The following is a 16,628-nucleotide window of genomic DNA, read 5'->3' on the forward strand; positions in this document are numbered from 1 at the left end:
TTTAAATTTGACAGTCTTTATTCTAACAAGGCTCCCATTGCTTTGCACATAAAGAAATACACAAAATTTACCACTTTTATCTTTTTCGTCGATGATAGTGCAAGATCTAAAAGCTATTACTGTTGCAACCATAAATAAAAATTGTAATACCCGGCTAGAGTCTGGTATCGAAATTCTACTTTCCGGTGGAATCTCGGATGTCGGAATCCGCTAGAAGGGTAAGATTTATGTTTTGGTAAAGGATTTTAGTATGTTTTCATGTTTTAAGTCCAAGGGTACAAGGTTGGATTTCAGCACTGCTTTCCATCCACAGACTGACGGACAGTCAGAGAGGACCATTCAGACCATCGAGGATATGCTCAGAATGTGTGTGTTAGACTTTGGTGGTTCTTGGAGGCAGCATCTACCTTTGGTGGAGTTTGCTTACAATAACAGCCATCATGCTAGCATAGGGATGGCCCCTTATGAAACTTTGTATGGAAGGAAGTGCAGATCACCTGTTTGCTGGGAAGAAGTAGGAGAGGCGGCTCTTGCAGGGCCGGAGCTAGTAGAGATCACTAGCAGAGTGGTGCCCATGATCAGAGAAAGGATTAAGACTGCTCAGAGCAGACAGAAAAGCTATGCAGATAGCCGCAGAAAGCAGTTAGAGTTTCAGAAAGGTGATATGGTATTGTTGAAGGTGTCTCCAATGAAGGGAGTGGTTCGCTTTGGGAAGAAGGGTAAACTAGCCCCACGATACATTGGACCCTTTGAGATCTTGCAGAAGATCGGGAATGTGTCGTACAAGCTGGATTTACCTGCTTCTATGGAAAGAATTCACCCGGTTTTTCATGTTTCTATGCTCCGAAAGTTCGTGTCAGATCCGAGTAAGGTTCTTAGTGAGCCTGAAGTAGAGATCCTTGGAGATCTCACCTATATAGAGCAGCCAGTGCGGATCCTTGACACACAGATCAGACAGCTAAGGAACAAGGCAATTCCAATGGTGAAAGTCCTGTGGAACCACCATAATCTCGAAGAGTGCACCTGAGAGACACGGGAGTCTATGCTCTAGCAATATCCATATCTGTTTTAAGGTTAGTTTCCTCCTTTTTATATGTTTCATGGTTTGTGGAACATTCGGGGACGAATGTTCTTAAGGGGGGAGAATGTAATACCCGGCTAGAGTCCGGCATCGGAATTCTACTTTCCGGTGGAATCTTGGATGTCGGAATCCGCTAGAAGGGTAAGATTTATATTTTGGTAAAGGATTTTAGTATGTTTTCATGTTTTAAGTCCAAAAGAAAATGAATTTTTGAAAGAAAAGAGCCAAGGAAGAAATGCAAGGTTCGGCCACCGAAAGTGAAGTTCGGCCGCCGAACATGCATGAGTTTTGGTTTCACGTTAGGCCGCCGAAGGTGGTCTGGCCAGCCACCTATAAAAGGCCCTAGGTCGGTGAATGGATAAGATTTTCTTTCCATTCACAGACAGAGGTGAGATCATGCTCTTCCTTGGGTGATTTTCATGTTTTCTTCAAATCTTGCAAAATTTTGATGAGTTTTATGTTGTTTTGAAGCTTTTGCGCAAATTAACCAAAGTTTTGAAGTTGAAGACTTTGAGGGAGAGTTTCTCCATATCTCCACATTGGGATCGTTTATCTTCTTGTTTGTAAGAGGTAAGTGAAGATCCTAAACTTCTTTTCATGCTTTATACAAGTTTTATGGAGTTTTATGGGTAGAGATGCATGTTTAGGTTTAGTTGAGGTTTTGGTTGATTTGTGGTCAAAGCATGTTTGTGTGTTTAGTTGTGTTGTTTGTTGGGGTTTTAAGTTAGTTTTGGACCCCTTTGTGCTTATACTTGAGTATATGCAGGTGGTGGAATTGTTGGTTGCATGTTTGAGTGGAGTTTAGGTACGTTTGCATGAAGCAGAACACGTTTCTGCCTTACTGGAGAATCCAATTTCGGCCGCCGAAGGAAGGTTCGGCCGCCGAACATGCTAAGGAGGTGGTTTCGGCTGCCGAAACTTGCCCAAGCTTGCCCCCGAAAGTTTGGACTTTCGGCTCTGGAGGAGGGTTTCGGCCGCCGAAGGTTAGAGACTTTCTTCTCTGGAGAGGACTTTCGGCAGCCGAAGTGCCGCCGAAAGTGCTTGAGTTTCGTCTCTGGAAGGGACTTTCGGCCGCCGAACCTACCGCCGAAAGTGCTCTGTTCAGCCTTCTTTTGCATGTTTTTCTTGATTCTTTTAGGATGTTTTAAGGGGGTTTTGGGGAGTTTTATAGAGTTGGTCTTGAGCTAGTTTGGTCCCTCATTTGAGTCCACCTGTGTAGGAACGGACCAGAGGAACCGAAGAGAGCAGCAGTAAGCACTGCTCCAGAGTCAGCTCAGAGTCAGCCAGAGGTGAGTGGAACTAAACTTAATGTTTTAAATTGAGAAAGTAAATGCTTTGAGCATGTTCCATGCATCATGATATGTAATAGGTTGAGTGCACTAGAATACACTAATGTGACGCATTGCATTATTCTATGCTTGTACGGATCGGACATAGTGGATTCATTAGCCCTCGTAGTAAAGTCCTGAGGAGCCCTGAGAGGGCCGGGCACAGATTGAGGGAATTTGGAATCAGTCCGTCTGAGATGATGTGATTTACTTGTGATGTGATGCATTCCATTTGAGCATGTTTTATTGACATGTTTGATTTATTCTACTCACTGTGCTCGTATAGCTCATCCCTCTCCTTTAACCCCAGTCTTGTAGGATCAGAGTTAGAGGGAAGTCAGCAGAGTACAGGAAGAGTAAAGAAGTTTGTAATAGCATAGTGTGGACATGTAATATTGTAAAGAAATGGTTTAGTACTGTATAGTGTAGAGTTTTGTGCTTGACCCATGTTGTAAATCTTTTTTGTATACATGGTCTATTTATATGCTGTGAATGTTTTATCAGTATGTGAAAACCAGGCTTAACAGAGTATGAGTTAAACCCATCTAGAGCAAACTTTAGTAAGGGGTTGTATAGTACAGAGATAGTGCATGCACAGGTTGAGCCTTGGTTCAGAGCATCAGTTTTTATGTTTTTACAGAAAATGTATGATCATGTATGGGATGTTACAGGTACACAGAGACACAGAGAGTATAGCAGGCTTGCTATGGGTCCCGGCGACCTTAAGTCGATCTGGATCCTAGCGCCGGTAGTGGTCCGATTTTCGGGTCGTTACAAAAACTATTGGCTTTGGATAAGGTTTTGGATTGAGAGTTTAATGTGGAGAAGTGACGCTGAGATTGATGAACAAATCTTGGCCAAAGTTGGTATCCTTAAGAGGGTAATGAAGAAAGTAGGACAAGATGTCCTATTTGCGCGGAAAGATATTGCTCCTATTTATGTGATGATGGGGAATAAACCCATGCTACTATTTTTTTTTTCGAACTTCAAATGTATTGCATTAAAGTCCATAAGACTGGATAAACTTGAAAACCCTCTTAAGGCTAGAAAAAAATAAGGCCCGCAGTGTCACGGGTCCAGATTTTGGCACTTATTTAAAACCATGCGGCACTTGATTTGAACTCTTTTGAAGCTAAGTCAGTCGAAATGACTACATGTTTACATGCATAAGGAAAACGTCTAGATTAGGATCTCGTGTTCCATTCTCATAGAAATAGAAAAAAGCAACAGATATCATGCAAGAATATCATTATCGAACAATCATAACAATACAAGCACACCAACATAGAAATTAAACACAGAGATTTAATGAACGAGCTACTTATTTTATTTCAGGGGCAGAACAATCATTTTACAATTATAACAATGGCACTCTCATAACTTGCAGACAGCAGAGAATGCCTACAAGGAGTGGAGGCACAATTTAGGGACTCAATAAGCCTATGGTGGCTAGCTGGACCCAGCTCTCATTGGTGGCCAACTGGACCCAGCCCTCATTGGTGACCAACTAGTCACTCCCTCCTAAGGAGCCTTAAAAATAAGTAAAACTATGATAAGAGGAGATATCAATATATCAGCCCTCATTGGTGGCCAACTAGTCACTCCCTCCTAAGGAGCCTTAAAAATAAGTAGAACTGAAGTATGAAATATCAATATATCTGATGTGACACCCCTCTTAATAAATAAATAAAAAAGAATCACAAAAAACTAACGTGGGTCTTGCTACCAATTTATACTAGTTTTTTCCAACATTGCTTTCAAGAAATGACATTGTTAGAAAAACTACATTTTAGTATCCCAAATGTTAGGCTCTTGACACTCCTCCACTTAAATGGTCGACGCCCTCATCGACTAAGCTGTCGATAAAATCTTCAATCTTCTATGTATAAATTTGTAGACTTGACTCTTTCTCCCAACTTGTTTCTTCAACATTGAGGTCGTTCCACTTGACAAGGTACTCTTTGTGTGGCAAACGCTTGGTGGTCTTGATAACTTGTATGGCTAAGATCTCTTCGACTCTGTAACGACCCGAAAATCGGACCGCTACCGGCGCTAGGATCTAGATCGGCTTAAGGCCGCCGGGACCCGTAACAAGCCTGACATGCAACCTGTAAACCTGTTTAATCTCATACATGATCAACAACATGCATAAAAATTAAAACTTTTCTTTCATATATTCTATCATACGCCAAACTCAACCTGTGCATGCACTGAACATAATCATCATCATAAACTTGACCCCTCTATGGGATCTCATCAATGCCCCCAATGGGTGGCATAACATGTGTTGAGTTGGCTAACATAGTCATCAATGAACATTAAGATCATGTAACAAAAAGGGATTACAACATCTATAGGGTCAAGCACAACTTCTAATCCTCAAGATCATTATACATAACATAACTATCCAATTATACATCATCTTACAATTTTATCATGTCCACTTTCTAACTATTACAATTACAAGACTTTACTCTTCTTGACTTCTCTGTCTAGCCCGTACCTGCAATCCTGGGGGAATTAGGGAAAAGGGGTGAGCTACTAGAGCCCAGTGAGCAGAATAATAGAAAACAACATTTAAATCTCATGCCATCATGTAATGCAACACATCACAACAAAATCACATCTCGGATGGTATTGTCACCAATAGTCCTCTACATTCCAAAGTGCCGGGACGTAGAATGGGTACAACCGGTCTTTCTCTTAACATAACATATCATAACATTCCAATGTGCCAGAGACGTAGAATGGGTACAACCTGGACTTCCTCTTACATAGTGCCAGGGACGTAAAATGGGTACAACCTGGACTTCCATACCATACCATGCCGTAGCATCATCATATCATATGAGGACTAAAGGGTCATCCAATAACCAATCCACATCAACATCATAAATGCAATGCAACATATTCATGGATTCTAATGCAAACAACCTATTTCATCACATGGCATTCATGATGCATGAACATGCTCAACTGTATAATTCATTTGCTTTAAAAACATAAGGTTTATTCTACTCACCTCTGGCTGAAGCTTTACTGACTTAGAAGCAGCTGAACTCACTGCTGGGGTCCTCGGTTCCTCGGGTCTGAACCTACACAGGTGGACTCAAATGAGGGACCAAACAACTAGAACATAACTCTAAAAACATCCCCTAAAAACCCCCCTAAAACACCTCAAAACAAACATGCAAAAACATGCAAAGGAAGGCAGAACAGGGCAGGTTCGGCGGCACCTTCGGCGGCCGAAAGTCCCAGACAGAGACGAAAGTCTCTTTTCGGGGGCAACTTCGGCAGCCGAAAGGCCTGCCTCCCCAGCCATGTTCGGCGGCCGAAAGTTCCTTCGGCTGCCGAACCTGGTTTCTGCCAAAGGGCAGAAACTTGGCTCCTTTAAGCACATTTGCCTCCAAAACTTCCAATCATGCATTTAGCTCAACCAAAACATGCAAATATACATACATTGGCTCATAGGGGCTTCAAACTAACTTAAACCCCAACTACAACACACAACAACAACACAAATCCAACATACATTGCTCAAAACATAACATTAACTCAAAAACCTAACTATGAGCTAAACATGCATTCTACCCCATAGATCTTGTATAAAACTTACTTTAAACATGAAATGAGCTTAAGATCGGCTCTTACCTCTTGAAGATCGAGAGAGAGGCGTCCTAAACTCGGAGGTGGGAGATTTTTGAGTTCTTGAACCTCAAAGCTCCAAAACTTGCTTTAAACTCGAAAATCTTCAAAACAACGTAAAAACTTGTGAAAATCTTGAAAGATTTGAAGGAAAGAACTCAAGGATGGTGAGGAACGGCGGAAGGGCTCACCTTGGCCGAAAATGGGGAGAAAGCTCGCCCATTTCGGCTAAGGGGCTCTTTTATAGTGGCTGGCCAGGCCACATTCGGGAGCCGAACGTGCCCTCGTATGCATGCCATGTTCGGCGGCCGAGCTTGAGGTTCAGCGGCCGAACCTGGGCTTCCCTCACTTATGCTTTCAGGGGCCTAAGGCTCACCCGAAAAGCATGCATGTTCGGCGGCCGAACTTTGAGTTTCGGCGGCCGAACCTGAGTTTCCTCCAAGGGTGTTTTTATTCAAAAACTCAATTCCTCTTTACTTAAAATCCTCAAAAACATTAAAACATTTCATGAAAACATGGTTTTACCCTTCTAGAGGTATCCGACATCCGAGATTCCACCGGACGGTAGGAATTCCGATACCGGAGTCTAGCCGGGTATTACATTCTCCCCCCCTTAAGAACATTCGTCCCCTAATGTTCCTCAACTAGCACATGCATAGGGTCATCACAACATACACATAACACACATGAAACATACAAGAACTGACCTTAGAAAAGATAAGGGTATTGCTGGAGCATGGACTCCCGTGTCTCCCAAGTGCATTCTTCCAAATTGTGGTGGTTCCACAGGACTTTCACCATCGGGATTTCCTTGTTTTTTAGCTTTCTGATCTGAGTGTCTATGATCCGCACTGGCTGCTCAACATAGGTGAGATCCTCTTGGATCTCCACATCAGGCTCACTAAGAACCTTGCCCGGATCTGACACAAATTTCCTCAACATTGAAACATGAAAAACCGGATGGATTCTTGCCATTGAAGCAGGCAAATCTAGCTTGTACGACACATTCCCAATCTTCTGCAAGATTTCAAAGGGTCCGATGTATCGTGGGGCTAGTTTACCTTTCTTCCCAAAGCGAACCACTCCTTTCATTGGAGACACTTTGAGCAATACCAGATCCCCCTCCTGAAACTCTACCTGTCTTCTGCGGATGTCTGCATAACTCTTCTGTCTGCTTGCAGCAATCTTGATTCTCTCTCTGATTATGGGTACTACCCTGTTGGTGATCTCTACTAGCTCAGGCCCTGCCAAGGCCCTTTCTCCAACTTCCTCCCAGCAAACAGGTGACCTGCACTTCCTCCCATATAAAGCTTCATATGGAGCCATCCCGATGCTAGCATGATGGCTGTTATTGTAGGCAAACTCCACCAAAGGTAGATGCTGCCTCCAAGAACCGCCAAAGTCCAGCACACACATTCTGAGCATATTCTCGATAGTCTGGATGGTCCTTTCGGACTGTCCGTCCTTCTGGGGGTGGAAGGCAGTGCTGAAATCCAACCTAGTACCTATGGCATTCTGCAGACTCCGCCAAAACCTGGAGGTGAACTGGGGCCCTCTATCAGACACTATTGAAACAGGAACCCCATGCAGTCTGACGATCTCATCCACATATACCTGCGCCAATTTGTCCACAGAGTAGCCACTCCTGACAGGGATGAAGTGAGCAGATTTGGTGAGTCTGTCCACAATCACCCATATGGAGTCCAATCTGTTGGACGCTGCCGGTAACCCCACTACGAAGTCCATAGCTATATTCTCCCATTTCCACTCTGGAATAGGTAGCGGGTTAAGCATTCCAGCCGGCTTCTGATGTTCCAGCTTCACCCTCTGACATACTTCGCAGGCGGACACAAACTGTGCCACTTCTTTCTTCATCGCTGGCCACCAATAAACCTTCTTGAAATCTTGATACATCTTGGTGGCTCTGGGGTGAACGCTGTATCTTGCATTATGAGCCTCCCTCATAATGTCTCCTTTTAGCCCTATGTCATATGGTACACAAAGTCTGCTCCCATAGCGGAGGATCCCCTTACTGTCAAATCTGAACTCGCTGTCCTTGCCTGACTGAATAGTCCTGGCAATCTTCACTAACTCTGGGTCCTCATGCTGTTTCTGAGCCACCTGCTCCAGAAACACAGGTGTCACTCTCATCTGGGCCACTAAAGCACCGGTACCAGACAACTCCAATTGTAGACCTTCATCAATGAGCTTGTAAAACTCCTTCACCACTGGTCTCCTCTCTGCCGTGATGTGGGATAGACTGCCTAGTGACTTCCGGCTTAGGGCGTCTGCCACAACATTCGCCTTACCCGGATGATACTGAATCTTGCAATCATAGTCACTCAGCAGCTCTACCCATCTCCTCTGTCTCAAGTTCAAATCTCTTTGACTCAGGATGTACTGCAGGCTCTTATGATCTGTAAAGATCTCACATTTTACCCCATAGAGGTAGTGCCTCCACATCTTGAGTGCAAAGATTACTGCTAACATCTCAAGGTCATGTGTGGGGTAATTCAACTCATGCTTCTTCAACTGCCTAGAAGCATAAGCAATCACCCTCTCATTCTGCATCAGTACACAACTTAGTCCCACACGGGACGCATCACAAAAGACTGTAAAGTCCTCATCACTAGATGGCAGAGCTAAAACTGGTGCTGAAGTCAACCTCTTCTTAAGCTCTTCAAAACTCTCTTCGCACTGGTCGGTCCACAGAAACTTCTGATTCTTCCTGGTTAGTCTGGTCAGAGGAGCTGCTATTTTCGAGAAGTCCTGAACGAACCTCCTGTAGTAACCTGCCAAACCCAAGAAACTCATGATCTCCGTCACTGAAGTGGGTCTAGGCCAGTTAGCCACAGTTCCTGTCTTCTTAGGGTCCACCTCAATCCCATTCTCTGACACTACATGCCCCAAGAACGAAATGTTCCTCAGCCAGAACTCACATTTAGAGAACTTGGCATACAAGCCATGTTCCCTCAAGGTCTGCAAGACCAACCGCAGATGATGGGCATGCTCCTCTGCATTCCTGGAATACACTAAGATATCATCTATGAAGACAATAATGAAGTGATCCAGGTACTGGCTAAACACTCTGTTCATGAGATCCATGAACGCTGCAGGGGCGTTGGTTAACCCGAACGGCATTACAAGGAACTCAAAATGCCCATATCTGGTCCTGAAGGCTGTCTTCAGCACATCCTCATCCCTTATCCTTAGCTGATGGTACCCCGATCTCAGATCTATTTTGGAGAAACAACCTGCTCCAGCTAGCTGGTCGAACAGATCATCGATCCTTGGCAATGGGTACTTATTCTTGGTAGTGACCTTGTTCAACTGCCTGTAGTCGATACAAAGTCTAAGGGATCCATCCTTCTTTTTCACGAACAAAACTGGTGCACCCCAAGGTGAAGTGCTCGGTCGGATGAAGCCCTTTTCTACCAACTCTTGCAACTGTTCCTTCAATTCTTTCAACTCGGCTGGAGCCATCCTGTAGGGAGGGATAGAGATCGGTCAGGTTCCAGGTATCAATTCTATCTCGAACTCTATCTCCCTAGCAGGTGGTAAACCTGGCAGCTCGTCTGGGAAGACGTCTAGAAACTCTCTAACCACTGGCACCGAGGCGGGCACTCTAATATGACTGCTAAGCTCTCTCACATGAGCCAAATACCCCTGACATCCCTTCCTAAGCAACCTACGAGCCTGAAAAGCTGATATCAGACCTCGAGGTGTACCTCTCCTGTCTCCCCTGAAGACAACCTCTGACCCATCCTGAACTCTGAACCTGACTACCTTGTCCCTGCAGTCCAAGGTAGCACCATGGGTAGATAACCAGTCCATCCCTAGAATGACGTCAAAATCTGTCAAATCTAGAACCACCAGGTCGGCGGACAAGCATCTTCCCTCAACAAACACAGGACTACACTGGCAGACTGACTCTGCCACTGATGGATCACACTTGGGTCCACTGACCCAGAGAGGACACTCTAACTCAGAGATCATCAACCCCAACCTCTGGACGGCTCTCGGAGCAATAAAAGAATGAGATGCACCAGGGTCCATCAAGGCATACACATCTGAACCACCAATGACTAAATTACCTGCCACCACGGTGTTAGATGCATCTGCCTCTTGTTGAGTCATTGTGAAGATCCGTGCTGGAGCTGATGGACCTTCATCTCTGAAACCCGCTGAAGAAGAGGCTGCTCCTCTCCCTCTACCTCTGCCACTGGCCTGAGTCATGGCTGGAGCTGCTGGCTGAGCCACACTACCAGAAGCTGTCTGCTGAGACTGTGCTCCAAAAGCTGCCCTAGGACACTCCCGAGCCATGTGTCCCTCTTGCCCGCATCTGAAGCAGGCTGCTGTCCCAGCCCGACAAACTCCCCTGTGTAGTCTACCACACTTTGCACAAACTGCATTATCCGCACCAGAGCTTGAGCCACTCCCTAGTCCCAGACTAGACTTGACCTTGTTCCAAAACTTGTTCTTCTTGGGCTTCCTAGTGGTGTTACTCCACTTTTTGCTACCTGAAGCTGCTGCACTGAAAGAAGAAGAGCTTGGGGTCTTAGAACCAGAAGGCTGTGCCACTGACTGCTTAACTGTTCCCTGAACGATGGCACTGGCCTCCATTTTCCGGGCCATATCCACTATGGCGTGGAAGCTCTCCCTATCTGCTAACTGGATCAAGGAGGAATATCTAGAGTGGAGTTTCATGATATACCTCCTTGATCTTTTCTGATCCGTGTCAAGATTTTGCCCTGCAAATGGCAACAGCTCCAAGAATCTGTCTGTGAACTCCTCTACACCCATATCCTCGGTCTGCCTCAACTGCTCAAACTCTATCATCTTCAGCTCCCTTGAACTATCTGGGAAAGCCCATCCTGCAAACTCGTTTGCAAACTCTTCCCAAGACATGCTGTCTACTCTGGGGTTCACATAATTCTTGAACCACTCTCGTGCCTTCTTACACTTAAGAGTGAACCCAGCCATCTGAATGGCTCTACTGTCATCAGCCCCAATCTCATCTGTGATCACCTTAACCCTTTCCAGATACACGAATGGGTCATCCTCTTTTTCATACTGGGGAGCACCCAACTTCATGTAGTCTGTCATCTTGACCTTGCCCCCACTGGCTGAGCTAGGTCTAGGAGGTTGAGTAGCTGGGGCTGCTGGTTCTGTAGGTGGTGGAGGTGGGGCAACATTTTCTGAGGTAGGGTTTGGATAGTAAGGTGGGGGTGGATACATTGGGTATTGTGAATATGGTGGGTAGTAGGGTGGGTATGGCATCTGTGTGGGATAAGGGGTGAAGCTAGGGTAATCCGATGTACCTCCCATTGAATACCCGAGATTTTGTGAGAAGTATGGGTAGTGGGGTGGCTAAACAAATCCCGAGGCCTGAGTGCCTCCTTGGGATTCTCCCATTCCCTCTTCTGACATGCTAACTCCCAAACTGCCATCCCTCCTCTGCTCTACATCCATATCATCCCCCATGTCTTCTGACATTCCTCCCTGAACTGTTCCCCTCACTGATCTGCTCCTACCCAGATCCAGAGACCTTCTAGGGTCTCTTACTGCTCTTTCTCTGTTAGACCTACTAGACATCGCCCTAGGCAATGTAGGAGGACGGACGCTCATGCCCTCATCCTCAGGTGGCACTCTAGTCAATCTTGCTGATCGACGAGTTTCCCTCATCCTGTTTTCTGAAAGGCAGCACATAACAAGCAAACATTAGCATCATATGGTTCATGTGGGCACACATGAACCCTCATCACATACATATCATTCATATCATAGCATTAATGCACATGTATAAAATCATGGCATTTCACATCATCAAACAAGACAGGACTCCACATCCTATCCTAGTGGACATGATCTTCCTATTGTGCTTGACCTTTTATAACATCTATGAGCCCGACACTCTAGGTCTGACCATATGAACCTAGGGCTCTGATACCATTCTGTAACGACCCAAAAATCGGACCGCTACCGGCGCTAGGATCCAGATCGGCTTAAGGCCGCCGGGACCCGTAGCAAGCCTGACATGCAACCTGTAAACCTGTTTAATCCCATACATGATCAACAACATGCATAAAAATTAAAACTTTTCTTTCATACATTCTATCATACGCCAAACTCAACTTGTGCATGCACTGAACATAATCATCATCATAAACTTGACCCCTCTATGGGATCTCATCAATGCCCCCAATGGGTGGCATAACATGTGTTGAGTTGGCTAACATAGTCATCAATGAACATTAAGATCATGTAACAAAAAGGGATTACAACATCTATAGGGTCAAGCACAACTTCTAATCCTCAAGATCATTATACATAACATAATTATCCAATTATACATCATCTTACAATTTTATCATGTCCACTTTCTAACTATTACAATTACAAGACTTTACTCTTCTTGACTTCTCTGTCTAGCCCGTACCTGCAATCCTGGGGGAATTAGGGAAAAGGGGTGAGCTACTAGAGCCCAGTGAGCAGAATAATAGAAAACAACATTTAAATCTCATGCCATCATGTAATGCAACACATCACAACAAAATCACATCTCGGGTGGTATTGTCACCAATAGTCCTCTACATTCCAAAGTGCCAGGACGTAGAATGGGTACAACCGGTCTTTCTCTTAACATAACATATCATAACATTCCAATGTGCCAGGGACGTATAATGAGTACAACCTGGACTTCCTCTTACATAGTGCCAGGGACGTAGAATGGGTACAACCTGGACTTCCATACCATACCATGCCGTAGCATCATCATATCATATGAGGACTAAAGGGTCAACCAATAACCAATCCACATCAACATCATAAATGCAATGCAACATATTCGTGGATTCTAATGCAAACAACCTATTTCATCACATGGCATTCATGATGCATGAATATGCTCAACTGTATAATTCATTTGCTTTAAAAATATAAGGTTTATTCTACTCACCTCTGGCTGAAGCTTTACTGACTTAGAAGCAGCTGAACTCACTGCTGGGGTCCTCGGTTCCTCGGGTCCAAACCTACACAGGTGGACTCAAATGAGGGACCAAACAACTAGAACATAACTCTAAAAACATCCCCCAAAAGCCCCCTAAAACACCTCAAAACAAACATGCAAAAACATGCAAAGGAAGGCAGAACAGGGCAGGTTCGGCGGCACCTTCGGCGGCCGAAAGTCCCAGACAGAGACGAAAGTCTCTTTTCGGGGGCAACTTCGGCAGCCGAAAGGCCTGCCTCCCCAGCCATGTTCGGCGGCCGAAAGTTCCTTCGGCTGCCGAACCTGGTTTCTGCCAAAGGGCAGAAACTTGGCTCCTTTAAGCACATTTGCCTCCAAAACTTCCAATCATGCATTTAGCTCAACCAAAACATGCAAATATACATACATTAGCTCCTAGGGGCTTCAAACTAACTTAAACCCCAACTACAACACACAACAACAACACAAATCCAACATAACATTAACTCAAAAACCTAACTATGAGCTAAACATGCATTCTACCCCATAGATCTTGTATAAAACTTACTTTAAACATGAAATGAGCTTAAGATCGGCTCTTACCTTTTGAAGATCGAGAGAGAGGCGTCCTAAACTCGGAGGTGGGAGATTTTTGAGTTCTTGAACCTCAAAGCTCCAAAACTTGCTTTAAACTCGAAAATCTTCAAAACAACGTAAAAACTTGTGAAAATCTTGAAAGATTTGAAGGAAAGAACTCAAGGATGGTGAGGAACGGCGGAAGGGCTCACCTTGGCCGAAAATGGGGATAAAGCTCGCCCATTTCGGCTAAGGGGCTCTTTTATAGTGGCTGGCCAGGCCACATTCGGGAGCCGAACGTGCCCCCGTATGCATGCCATGTTCGGCGGTCGAACTTGAGGTTCGGCGGCCGAACCTGGGCTTCCCTCACTTATGCTTTCGGGGGCCTAAGGCTCACCCAAAAAGCATGCATGTTCGGCAGCCGAACTTTGAGTTTCGGCGGCCGAACCTGAGTTTCCTCCAAGGGTGTTTTTATTCAAAAACTCAATTCCTCTTTACTTAAAATCCTCAAAAACATTAAAACATTTCATGAAAACATGGTTTTACCCTTCTAGAGGTCTCCGACATCCGAGATTCCACCGGACGGTAGGAATTCCGATACCGGAGTCTAGCCGGGTATTACAGACTCCTTGATTAACTGGTGGTGCGCGGGTGACTACTAGTTGTGATGGTTTGCAATGGCTGGCATTTGACTTATCAGCATAATATGGCTTCAACTTGCTGACCTGGAACACTGGGTGGACTGCCATCCACTTCGAAGGTTCAACTCTGTAGGCTACTTGTCTAATCTTCGCGACTACAAGTACTGGCCCTTCGTACTTGCACACTAGTCCTTTATCACGGTTTTAGAGGAATCTCAACTGCTCTAGCAACAACTTCACTATCACCAAATCTCTAACTGCAAACTCCTGTGGGCGGCAGTTCTCATTTGCCCATTTTTTTCATGTGACCAGAGGCTTTCTCCAATTAAGCTCGAGCAAGCTTCACATTTTATCTCCACTCCTTAGTGAACTGATACGCTCTCGGGTTTCGACCCGAGTATGGCCCGTCTATTGTATGAGGAGCCAACGGCTGTTGACCTATTATAATCTCAAAAGGGCTTTTGTTAGTAGCAGAACTCTGTAAAGAATTAAAACAAAATTGAATAACATCAAGAAGTGAAACCTAATTCTTCTAGCTGGCACTAACAAAGTGCCTCAAGTATTATTCTAATATCCCATTAACTCGCTCCTTTTGACCATCTGTCTGAGGATGGAAACTTGTTGATATATCCAAGTTGGTTCCAAAAAGCTTGAATAACTCTGACCAAAAGATCCAGTGAATCTTGCATTTCGGTCACTGACTATGCTCTTCGGGATCTCCCAATACTTTACAATATTTATAAAGAATGCTTTAGTAGTCTCTTCCGCCGAACAATACTTTAACATCGGCACGAACATGACATATTTGGAAAACCTCTATACCACCACCAAGATGTGATCAAATTCGCCCACCCTTGGGAGTCCTGCAATAAAATCAAGAGAAACATTCTCCCATTGCCTACTAGGCATTATTAAGAGATGTAACAATCTCGCTGGTCTTTGTCTATCAGGTTTATCCCTATTGACAAACCAAACAAGTCTTCGTATACTCCTTGACATCATTCTTCATTTGATGTCAAAAGTAATCATGTTTCAAAAGAGCTAAAGTACATTGCCACCTTAGATGGTCAGCCTATACAGTGTCATGACACTCCTTCAATAACAAACTCCTGAGGCCCCCTACTCTTAGGACGTATATTCTATTACTATTGACAAACCAAACAAGTCTTCATATACTCCTTCATATCATTCTTCATTTGAGGTCAAAAGTAATCATGTTTCAAAAGAGCTAAAGTATGCTGCCACCTTAGATGGTCAGCTTATACAGTGTCATGACACTCCAACAATAAACTCCTGAGGCCCCCTACTCTTAGGGTGTATATTCTATTACCTCTGGTGATGATCAATCCCCTTCTACCCAAAATTGCCTAGTTTTCCCATCGAAATCAATTTCTTTAATGCCATAACTTGGGGATCATTTAGTAACTCTTCCCGAATCCTTCCTTTCAATGTTGTCTCTACTAGACTCCGAGATAATTGAGCTATGTACGTCAAAGTTGCTACCTCCAGCTTCCTACTTAAAGCATCAGCCACTCTATTGAAACTTTCCGAGTTGTACAAAAACTAGAAATCAAACTCTGATAGACATTTATGCCACCTAGCCTGCTTGGGTGTTAATCTCAGCTGAGAAAAGAAATGGCTAACACTCGTATTGTCTATCTAGACCACAAATTTCGATCCCAACAAGTAATGTCTCCACATTCGCAAATAATGGACTACTGCCAACAACTCCTTTTGGGTTGTGTACCGAATCTCTGCATCTTTTAACCTTCAGCTCTCAAATGCAACAGGATGGACCTCCTGCATTAGTGCTCCCCCTAATGCTAGGTTTGACGCATCGGTCTGTACTTCAAAAGGTTTACTCATATCGGGAAAAGCTAACACTGGTTCAGCTATCATTGCCTTTTTCACACTATCAAAGCTTCTTGACACTCTTTTGTCCACTGCCATTTGTTCCCTTTCTTTAGGAGCTTTGTGAGGGGATACATTTTTTGGCAGTATGCCCTTACAAATCGCCTGTAATAGTTTGCAAACCCCAAAAAGGATCTCAACTCTGTCACACTCTTAAGTACACTCCACACTTGAATAGCTTTGACTTTACTTTGATCCAAGCCTATCTTTCCTTGCTCGATCACATGGCCTAAGAACTTGATTCGGGTTTGAGCAAAAGCACACTTCTCTTTCTTACGAAGAGTTTATTCTCCCTCAGTTTCTCAAAGCCTAAGTTGAGGTGTTCTTGATGTTCCTTTAAAGAAGGGCTATACACCACAATATTATCAAGATAGACCACCACAAACTTGTCCAGATACTCATGAAAAACCTAGTTCATTAAAGTGCAAAAGGTACTTGGAGCATTTGTTAGTCCAGAAGGCATAACTAGGAACTCAAAA

The sequence above is a fragment of the Manihot esculenta genome, chromosome 14 (genome assembly GCF_001659605.2).
Source record: "Manihot esculenta cultivar AM560-2 chromosome 14, M.esculenta_v8, whole genome shotgun sequence".
NCBI classification, from domain to species: domain Eukaryota; kingdom Viridiplantae; phylum Streptophyta; class Magnoliopsida; order Malpighiales; family Euphorbiaceae; genus Manihot; species Manihot esculenta.